The sequence below is a fragment of the Triticum urartu genome, chromosome 4 (assembly GCF_003073215.2).
Source record: "Triticum urartu cultivar G1812 chromosome 4, Tu2.1, whole genome shotgun sequence".
Classification (NCBI taxonomy): Eukaryota; Viridiplantae; Streptophyta; class Magnoliopsida; order Poales; family Poaceae; genus Triticum; species Triticum urartu.
The window spans coordinates 540347559-540359572 of NC_053025.1; positions in this window are offsets into that span (position 1 = coordinate 540347559).

Below are 12014 nucleotides of genomic sequence, written 5' to 3' on the forward strand. Positions count from 1 at the left end.
GGAATTCTGGGTTGGAAAAGGAGCAAATATTAGAGACCTATTCTGCACAACTCCAAAAGTCCTGAAACTCCACGGAAGTCAGCTTTGGAATATATATAAAAAATATTGGGCGAAGAAAGCACCAGAGTGGGGCCACCCATCATCCACGAGGGTGCGGGCGCGCCCCTTGTCTCGCGGGCCCCCCGGCAGGCCTTCGGTGCCCATATTTGGCTATATAAAGTCTTTCACCCTGGAAAAAAATCATAAGCAAGCTTTCGGGATGAAGCACTGCCGCCACGAGGCGGGACCTTGGCAGAACCAATCTAGGGCTCCGGCGGAGCTGTTCTACCGGGGAAGCATCCCTCCGAGAGGGGGAAATCATCACCATCGTCATCACCATCGATCCTCTCATCGGGAGGGAGTCAATCTCCATCAACATCTTCACCAGCACCATCTCATATCAAACCCTAGTTCATCTCTTGTATCCAATCTTTGTAGAAAAACCTCAGATTGGTACCTGTGGGTTGCTAGTAGTGTTGATTACTCCTTGTAGTTGATGCTAGTTGGTTTATTTGGTGGAAGATCATATGTTCAGACCCTTTATGCATATTAATACCCCTCTGATTATGAACATGAATATGATTTGTGAGTAGTTACGTTTGTTCCTAAGGACATGGGAGAAGTCTTGCTATAAGTAGTCATGTGAATTTGGTATTCGTTCGATATTTTGATGAGATGTACGTTCTCTTTCCTGTACTAGTGTCATGTGAACATCGACTACATGACACTTCACCATTGTTTGGGCCTAGGGGGAGGCATTGGGAAGTAATAAGTAGATGATGGGTTGCTAGAGTGACAGAAGCTTAAACCCTAGTTTATGCGTTGCTTCGTAAGGGGCTGATTTGGATCCATATGTTTCATGCATGGTTAGGTTTACATTAATACTTCTTTTGTAGTTGTGGATGCTTGCAATAGGGGTTAATCATAAGTGGGATGCCTGTCCAAGTAAGGGCAGTACCCAAGCACCGGTCCACCCACATATCAAATTATCAAAGTACTGAATGCGAATCATATGAGCGTGATGAAAACTAGCTTGACGATAATTCCCATGTGTCCTCGGGAGCGCTTTCCTTTATATAAGAGTTTGTCCAGGCTTGTCCTTTTCTACAAAAAGGATTGGGACATTGCTGCACCTTATTTAATTTTATTACTTGTTACCCGTTACAAATTACCTTATCACAAAACTATCTGTTACCGATAATTTCAGTGCTTGCAGAGAATACCTTACTGAAAACTGCCTATCATTTCCTTCTGCTCCTCGTTGGGTTCGACACTCTTACTTATCGAAAGGACTACGGTAGATCCCCTACACTTGTGGGTCATCAAGACTCTTTTCTGGCGCCGTTGCCGGGGAGTGAAGTGCCTTTGGTAAGGAAAATTTTATATAGTGTGCTGAAATTTACTATCACTTGTTACTATGGAAAGTAATCCTTTGAGGGGCTTATTCGGGGTATCTTCACCCCGACCAGTAGAGCAAAGAGTTGCTCCTCAACCTACTGAACCTACTGAAAATTTTTACTTTGAAATTCCTTCGGGTATGATAGAGAAACTGCTAGCTAATCCTTTTACAGGAGAAGGAACATTGCATCCCGATTTGCACCTAATCTATGTGGATGAATTTTGTGGATTATTTAAGCTTGCAGGTATGCCCAAGGATGTTATCAAGAAGAAGGTCTTCCCTTTATCTTTGAAGGGAAAGGCATTGACATGGTTTAGGCTATGTGATGATATTGGATCATGGAACTACAACCGATTGAAATTGGAATTTCATCAGAAGTTTCATCCTATGCATCTGGTTCATCGTGATCGTAATTATATTTTTTTTTAGCCTCGTGAAGGAGAAAGCATCTCTCAAGCTTGGGGGAGGCTTAAGTCAATGTTATATTCATGTCCCAATAATGATCTCTCAAGAGAAATTATTATTCAAAAAAATTATGCTCGGCTTTCTCTCAATAATCGCTCCATGCTCGATACTTCTTGTACTAGATCTTTTATGATGAAGACTACTGAATTTAGATGGAATTTATTGGAAATAATTAAATGCAACTATGAAGATTGGGAACTCAACGAAGCTAAGGATTCAGGTATAACACCTAAGTTTGATTGTGTTAAATCTTTTATGGATACTCATGCTTTTTGTGAATTTAGCACTAAATATGGACTTGACTCTGAGATAGTAGCTTCTTTTTGTGAATCATTTGCTACTCATGTTGATATCCCTAAGGAGAAGTGGCTTAAATATCATCCTCCCATTGAAGTAAAAGTAGTTGAACCTATTAAAGTTGAAGAAAAGACTATCACTTATAATGTTGATCCTATTGTTCCTATCGCTTATATTGAGAAACCACCTTTCCCTGTTAGAATAAAGGATCATGCTAAAACTTCAACTATGGTCAATAAAAGTAATATTAGAACACCCAAACCCTCTGAGCAAATTAAAGTTGAACCTAGTATTGCTATGGTTAAAGATCTCTTGGTTGATAATATTGATGGGCATGTTATTTACTTTTGTGATGAAGCTGCTAGAATTGCTAGACCCAATACTAAAAATAAACATAGACCTGTTGTAGGCATGCCTGTTATTTCTGTTAAAATTGGAGATCATTGCTATCATGGCTTATGTGATATGGCTGCTAGTGCGAGTGCAACACCTCATTCTTTATACGAAGAAATTATGCATGATATTGCACCTACCGAGTTATAAGGTATTGATGTTACAATTAAGCTTGCCAATAGAGATACTATTTCACCGATTGGGATTGTTAGAGATGTTGAAGTCTTGTGTGGGAAAGTTAAATATCTATGAATTATTCACTTGTTATTGAACCATTTGACGTTTGGGGCTTTGATTACATGGGACTGTTTCCTTCCTCTAATGGGTATACACATATTTTAGTTGCTGTTGATTACGTTACTAAGTGGGTAGAAGCTATTCCAACTAGTAGTGCTGATCATAACACCTCTATTAAGATGCTTAAAGAAGTTATTTTTCTGAGGTTTGGAGTCCCTAGATACTTAATGACTGATGGTGGTTCACATTTTATTCATGGTGCTTTTCGTAAATTGCTTGCTAAGTATGATGTTAGTCATAGAATTGCATCTCCATATCACCCATAGTCTAGTGGTCAAGTAGAACTGAGCAATAGAGAGCTTAAATTAATTTTGTAAAAGACTGTTAATAGATCTAGAAAGAATTGGTCCAAGAAACTTGATGATGCATTATGGGCCTATAGAACCGCATATAAAAATCCTATGGGTATGTCTCCGTATAAAATGGTTTATGGAAAAGCGTGTCACTTACCTCTCGAACTAGAACGTAAAGCATATTGGGCCATTAAAGCATTAAAGAGCTCAATTATGATTTCAAACTTGCCGGTGAGAAGAGACTATTTGACATTAGCTCACTTGATGAGTGGAGAACCCAGGCCTATGAAAATGCCAAACTGTTTAAAGAAAAAGTTAAAAGATGGCATGACAAAAGGATACAAAAACATGAGTTTAATGTAGGTGATTATGTATTGTTATACAACTATCCTTTAAGATTTTTTGCAGGAAAACTCCTCTCTAAATGGGAAGGTCCTTACATTATCGAGGAGGTATATCGTTCTGGTGCCATAAAAATCAACAACTTCGAAGGCACAAATCCGAGGGTGGTGAACGGTCAAAGAATCAAGCATTATATCTCAGGTAATCCTATAAATGTTGAAACTAATGTTACTGAAACCATAACCCCAGAGGAGTATATAAGGGACACCTTGCAAAACGTTTCAGCCTCCGAAAAGGAAGAGGTATGTGGTACGGTAAGTAGACCGACTCCAAAACAGTTCTGATAGAAAATTTTCTCCGTTTTGGAATATTTAAGAAAATAGGAAGATAAGAAGCAGCCCGGAAAGGACACGAGGCATCCACGAGGGTGGAGTGCGCGCCCTACCCCCCTGGGTGTGCCCCCTTCCCTCGTAGGCACCTCGTGTGTCCTCCGGACTCCGTTTTCTTGCACGATACTTCTTTTGGTCGGTAAAAATTCATTATATAATCTCTCGAAGGTTTTGACCACCGTACCTCGCAAATACCTCATGTTTTTGTTTTGAGCTGTTTTTCTAACAGATCTAGATCACCATGACGTCTTCAAGCGCCCCAAGGACAAGTTTTTCGAGAGGGTCATCAACCCCTACCTCGCAGAGGTGCTGCAACGCCCATCAAACCATTGAGTTGCGTGAGGGGGTGCTGCACATCCGCGATGTTGAGGGACCAAGGAGGACTGGAAGCGTGGAGACAAGACTCAAAGCAATGGAGCAACAAGTTTTCAAGTGCCAGGGGATGGTGGAACGCGGACTCGACGCCAACCACATGATGATCGCAGAGTTCACCAACAACCACAAGCTGGATGCCAAGAACATTGGGGAGACCATCTTCAAACTTCACGAGAAAATCGAGCACCTCCAAGCGCAGATCTATGACCTACAAAACCAAAACTGTGAGTATGAATATAGATTCAAGAGGATGAGTTTGGCTGCAGATTCGAGGATCCCGGAGACTCGATCATCCTTCTATGATGGTGAGGCTATGCCTTGGAAGATGGATGACAAGCCTACATCATCAACAACTCCATCATCACTACCACCAAAGGAGAATTGAGTATCAGGTATGGGCACTCCCCTTGGCAACTGCCAAGCTTGGGGGAGTGCCCCGGTATCGTATCACCATCACACTTTTACCTTTACCGTTTTTCTTAGTTCGATCCTTTTGGTAATATCTTGATCTAGTAGAATAAAGTTTTAGTATGATCTAGTTTGGAGTTTTGCTTTATGATCCTTCTATGTAATCGAGTCCGCGAGCTATATATAATAAAGATTAGTTTTGAGTCAAGGGCTTTGCTATCTTGCTATGATCTTGAGGGAATAAAAGTAAAAAGAAAAAGAAATAAAGAGATCATATTGATCTTATGGAGAGTAATGACTTCACATATAAAGAGTATGATGAATAAAAGTTGTTGAGAGTTGATAAACATAGTTTTGGTCATCGTTGCAATTAATATGAAGTAATAAAGAAAGAGAGGTTTTCACATATAAATATATTATCTTGGACATCTTTTATGATTGTGAGCACTCATTAAAATATGACATGCTAAAAAATTGATGTTGAACAAGGAAGACAACGTAATGGGTTATGTTTTCTTATATCCGAAATAAATTATATTGGCATGGATCATCCAACATGTTGAGCTTGCCTTTGCCCCTCATGCTAGCCAAATTATTTGCACCAAGTAGAGATACTACTTGTGCTTCCAAATATCCTTAAACCTTGTTTTGTCATGAGAGTCCACCATATCTACCTATGGATTGAGTAAGATCCTTCAAGTAAGTTGTCATTGTTGCAAGCAATAAAAATTGCTCTCTAAATATGTATGATCTATTAGTGTGGAGAAAATAAGCTTTATACGATCTTATGATGTGGAAGAAATAAAAGCAACGGACTGCATAATAAAGGTCCATATCACAAGTGACAATATAAAGTGATGTTATTTTGCATTAAGATTTCATGCATCCAACCATAAAAACACATGACAATCTCGGATTCCCTCTGCGAAGGGCCTATCTTTTATTTTTGTCCTATACTTCATACAAGAGTGATGGTGATCTTCACCTTTACTTTTTGCATTTTATCCTTTGGCAAGCACTGTGTGTTGGAAAGATCCTGATATATATATAGCTAATTGGATGTGGGTTTTCATAAACTATTATTGTTGACATTAGCCTCGAGGTAAAAGGTTGGGAGGCAAAACTATAAGCCCCTAGCTTTCTCTGTGTCCGATTAAAGCTTCATACTCATAAGTATTGTGTGAGTGTTAGCAATTGTGAAAGACTAAATTATAGTTGAGTATGTGGACTTGCTGAAAAGCTCTTATATTGACTCTTTCCGATGTTATGATAAATTTCAATTGCTTCAATGACTAAGATTATAGTTTGTTAGTTTTCAATGAAGTTTCTGATTCATACTTTACATTGTGAATAAGATTGTTACTTTAGCATAAGAAATCATATGACAATATATATGTTGTTGTTATAAGAATGACCATGATGCCCACATGTCTATATTTTATTTTATCAACACCTTTATCTCTAAACATGTGGACATATTTTTCGTTATCGGCTTCCGCTTGAGAACAAGCGAGGTCTAAGCTTGGGGAGTTGATACGTCCATTTTGCATCATGCTTTTATATCGATATTTATTGCATTATGGGCTGTTATTACACATTATGTCACAATACTTATGCCTATTATCTCTTATTTTACAAGGTTTACATAAAGAGGGAGAATGCCGACAGCTGGAATTCTGGGTTGAAAAAGGAGCAAATATTAGAGACCTATTCTGCACAACTCCAAAAGTCCTGAAACTCCACGGAAGTCAGTTTTGGAATATATAAAAAATATTGGGAGAAGAAAGCACCAGAGGGGGGCACCCACCATCCATGAGGGTGGGGGCGCGTCCTACCCCCTGGGCACGCCCCCTGTCTCGTGGGCCCCCTGGCAGGCCTCCGCTGCCCATCTTTGGCTATATGAAGTCTTTTGCGCTGGAAAAAATCATAAGCAAGCTTTCGGGATGAAGCACCGCCGACACGAGGCGGAACCTTGGTGGTACCAATCTAGGACTCCGGCGGAGCTGTTCTGCCGGGGAAGCATCCCGCTGGGAGGGGGAAATCATCACCATCGTCATCACCATCGATCCTCTCATCGGGAGGGGTTCAATCTCCATCAACATCTTCACCAGCACCATCTCATCTCAAACCCTAGTTCATCTCTTGTATCCAATTTTTGTCCCCAAACCTCAGATCGGTACCTGTGGGTTGCTAGTAGCGTTGATTACTCCTTGTAGTTGATGCTAGTTGGTTTATTTGATGGAAGATCATATGTTCATATCCTTTATGCATATTAATACCCCTCTGATTATGAACATGAATATGATTTGTGAGTAATTACGTTTGTTCCTGAGGACATGGGAGAAGTCTTGCTATAAGTAGTCGTGTGAATTTGGTATTCATTCGATATTTTGATGAGATGTATTGTGACGCCCGGATAATTAAGCTACAGTGAACCTCTACTAATGATGCCACGTCACCACGGTTACTGCTGCTAATCTATCGTTAGATCAAAACCAGTCCAAAATTCAAATTCAAAGTTTGATAAATAATAAAAGTTTTCAAACATTAAAATAAAAATGTTCGGTTTGTACTAAATATTACATAGATAAATATGGTGTAGTAAACACATTTTTATAAAAGGCCTAAATAATTTAAAATGATTTAAAACAGAAAAGTAAATAAATAAAAGAAAAGAAAATACAAAATAGAAAAACTAAACTAACAAAAAAAACAAAGAGCAAGCCCCCCCCCCCGCTGGGCCAAGTGGCCCAGCTGGCCTCCGCCGCCCGAACGGGCCGGCCCAACCGCACCCATAACCCCCGGTCCCCGAAACCCTAACCCACCGACACCCCCACTCCACCCCTCTCGGTCCACTCCTCCCCCCACCCGCACGATCCCCTCGCACTCCCCCCCCCCACCCGAGGACCCGATCTGGATCGGGGCGCTCGCCCCCTGATCCCGGTGACCCCGTCGCCCCACACGCCCATCGCGACCCCGTCGACCTTCCCCGCCGCCTCGACGCCGCGCGGAACGCCTCCGCCACGGCCACCTCGTCGTCACCCCGTCGCTCGCCCCGAACCCCGTCGATGCCGTGCTGCCGCCCGAAGGCCTCACCGTCGCAGGACCACCCTGCCGTCGCTGCTCGTCGCCAGGAACTCCTCCGCCCCGTCGCGCCAGCCCCGACTCCTCCTCGAGCCGGCTTTGCTCAACTACAGGGCTCGGTGAGCCCCGTCCTCCCTCTCTCCCCTCGTTCTCTGTCGCCGGCGCCGTCCATCGCGCGCCGACCGCGCCCCGGCCTCCTCGCGGTGCTCGCGCGCGGCCCCGCTCGCGCCCAACACCGCCCAGCTCGCGCCCGCGCTGTGCTTCCCTCGCCCGCTTCGGCCGCCTCCTCCCGCAGCCATCACGCCCACCCGCGCCCGCCGTTCCCTCGCACTTCTCTGCAGCCGCCAACACACGCCGGGCTGCGCCCATCTCCTGCTACCGCCGCGCCGCCCTGCCTCCACCGCTGCTCGCCGTCGCCTCCCTGCCGCTAGCCCCGCCCGACTGGCCTCGCTCGGTCGCTTGGCCGCGCACCCGCGCCCGGGGCTAGCCCTGCTCGGCTCACTGTTCGGGCGATGCCCCATGCCCGTAGCGCCCGAACCCGCGTGCCCAGCGCCCGTTAAGGCCCCTGGGGCCTATGACAGATGGGCCCCACACCCAGAACATTTTCAAAAAAAAATAATATAAATAAAAATAATAATAATAATAATAACAATTAAGTAATTAATTAACTTAATTAATCTAGTTAATTAAACCTAATTAACTTGCTGATAAAACTAACTACTGTCAATTAGATAACAGCCTATGACATGCGGGACCCACCCATTAGTTGACTGGTCAACGGTCAACTTTGACCACTTGCATCACGCTGATGTCATGATGACGTCATAAATGCCTTTTGATTTAATTAATTCTGTTAATCCTAAAAATGATTTAAATCTTTTAAAACTAATATAAAATAAACCGTAGCTCGGATTAAAAAACTTTGTACATGAAAGTTGCTCAGAACGACGAGACGAACCCGGATACACAGCCCGTTCGTCCGCCACACATCCCTAACCTATCGAACTTGCAACTTTCCCCCTCCGCCTCCTCTGCCCAAAAACGCGAAACACCGGGGATTCTTTCCCGGATGTTTTCCCCCTTCACCGGTATCACCTCATACCACATTAGGGCACCCCTAGCACCGTTACTTGTCATGTCATGCATCACTATGCATATGCTTGCTTAAATATTTATTGTTTCTCCCCCCTCTTCTCTCGATAGACACCGAGACCGACGCTGCTGGTACCCCGATCGACTACGGTGTTGACGACCCCTCCTTGTCTGAGCAACCAGGCAAGCCCCCCCCTTTGATCACCAGATATCGCCTACTCTTCTCTATACTGCTTGCATTAGAGTAGGGTAGCATGTTACTGCTTCCCGTTAATCCTATACTGACGCATAGCCTGTCCTTGCTACTACTGTTGTTACCTTTACCTGCAATCCTAATGCTTAGTATAGGATGCTAGATTATCATCAGTGGCCCTACATCCTTGTCCGTCTGCCATGCTATACTATCGGGCCGTGATCACTCGGGAGTTGATCACGGGTATATACTATATACTTTATACATGATACATGTGGTGACTAAAGACGGGTCGGCTTGAGGAGCACCCGCGAGTGGATCTTTGAGGCGGAGCGACAGGGCAGGTTCCGACCACCTAGGAGAGAGGTGGGCCTGGCCCTGGTCGATGTTCGCGGATACTTAACACGCTTAACGAGATCTGGGTATTTGATCTGAGTTTGGCCATTTGGTCTATACGCACTAACCATCTACGCGGGAGTAGTTATGGGTATCCCGGCGTCGTGGTATCAGCCGAAGCCTTCGTGACGTCAGCGACTGAGTGGCGCGCGCCGGATTGGAACGTAAGCCTGCTCTTGTATTAAGGGGGCTAGTTCTGCTTCCGGCCGCGTACGCAACGTGCAGGTGTGCTAAGGGCGATGGGCCCAGACCCCTGTGCGCTTAGGTTTAGACCGGCGTGCTGACCTCTCTGTTGGTCTAGGTGGGGCTGCGACGTGTTGATCTTCCGAGGCCGGGCATGACCCAGGAAAGTGTGTCCGGCCAAATGGGATCAAGCGTGTTGGGGTATGTGGTGCACCCCTGCAGGGAAGTTAATCTATTCGAATAGCCGTGATCTTCGGTAACAGGACGACTTGGAGTTGTACCTTGACCTTATGACAACTAGAACCAGATACTTAATAAAACACACCCTTCCAAGTGCCAGATACAACCGGTGATCGCTCTCTCACAGGGCGACGAGGGGAGGATCATCGGGTAGGATTATGCTATGCGATGCTACTTGGAGGACTTCAGTCTACTCTCTTCTACATGCTGCAAGACGGAGGCTGCCAGAAGCGTAGTCTTCGAAAGGACTAGTTATCCCCCTCTTATTCCGGCTTTCTGCAGTCTAGTCCACATATAATAGCCTTATTCCAGTTGATACCAATGCATACGCATGTAGTGTAGCTCCTTGCTTGCGAGTACTTTGGATGAGTACTCACGGTTGCTTTCTTCTTCTTTTCCCTCTATCCCTTCTACCTGGTTGTCGCAACCAGATGTTGGAGCCCAGGAGCCAGACGCCACCGTCGACGACGACTCCTACTACACCGGAGGTGCCTACTACTACGTGGTGCCCGCTGACGACGACCAGGAGTAGTTAGGAGGATCCCAGGCAGGAGGCCTGCGCCTCTTTCGATCTGTATCCCAGTTTGTGCTAGCCTTCTTAAGGCAAACTTGTTTAACTTATGTCTGTACTCAGATATTGTTGCTTCCGCTGACTCGTCTATGATCGAGCTCTTGTATTCGAGCCCTCGAGGCCCCTGGCTTGTAATATGATGCTTGTATGACTTATTTTATTTGTAGAGTTGTGTTGTGATATCTTCCCGTGAGTCCCTGATCTTGATCGTACATGTTTGCGTGTATGATTAGTGTACGATTAAATCGGGGGCGTCACATGTTTGTTGTCTTTCCTCTAGTGGTGTCATGTGAACGTCGACTACATGACACTTCACCATTGTTTGGGCCTAGGGGAAGGCATTGGGAAGTAATAAGTAGATGATGGGTTGCTAGAGTGACAGAAGCTTAAACCCTAGTTTATGTATTGCTTCGTAAGGGGTGGATTTGGATCCATATGTTTCATGCTATGGTTAGGTTTACCTTAATATTTCTTTTATAGTTGCGGATGCTTGCAAGATGGGTTAATCATAAGTGGGATGCTTGTTCAAGTAAGGGCAGTACCCAAACACCGGTCCACCCACATATCAAATTATCAAAGTACCGAACGTGAATCATATGAGCGTGATGAAAACTAGCTTGACGATAATTCTCATGTGTCCTCAAAAGCACTTTCCTTTATATAAGAGTTTGTCGAGGCTTGTCCTTTGCTACAAAAAGGATTGGGCCACCTTGCTGCACCTTGTTTACTTTTGTTACTCGTTACCCGTTTCAAATTACCTTATCACAAAACTATCTGTTACCGATAATTTCAGTGCTTGCAGAGAATACCTTACTGAAAACTGCTTATCATTTCCTTCTTCTCCTCGTTGGGTTCGACACTCTTACTTATCGAAAGGACTATGATAGGTCCCCTATACTTGTGGGTCATCATGGGGCCGCAGCACAAACAAGCCCAAAAGAAAAAGAAGAGAAAGAAAAAAGAAAAAATGCCGACGCCGGCAGCTCAACTAAGCAAATATAACCGATACCCGCTGCACCCACCGGAGAAGAACCACCGCCTGCCAAGCACTCTGAAGCCTCGCGTAGGAAGCAACATTTTCAGGAAGAAATGCGATGACAACGCCGCTGCTGCCCGGACAAGTCCTAGGGTTTCCCCCGGTACGCAGATGACAGTGGGGAAGGGGGTATCACCGACACCCCTCAGGAAGGTCCGACAACGCCCGCGGGCGCAGCCGCGCCGATGGCGAACGAGCCGCCAGAGATTTCTCCCGCCCCGAAACCACCACCGCCACCTCAGACAATCGAAAGCGCACCGCCCAACATGCCGCCCACCCGCCTGTGCCACCATGGATACCGCACCATCTTCACCGTTTCACTGAGGTCACCAACACGAGACCCAGGGGTAGGACGAGAAGACACCGGGCTCGGAGGCAACCGCAACGCAGCCGGCAGAAGGAAACAACCTCCACCGCCGCACGGAGCCGACCGGACATGGCGACAGGGACTTGCCAGGCCACCGGCCTGGCCGGACCCCAACGGGTCCGGACAGTCTCTGCAGCCACGCTGCAACACGCCGG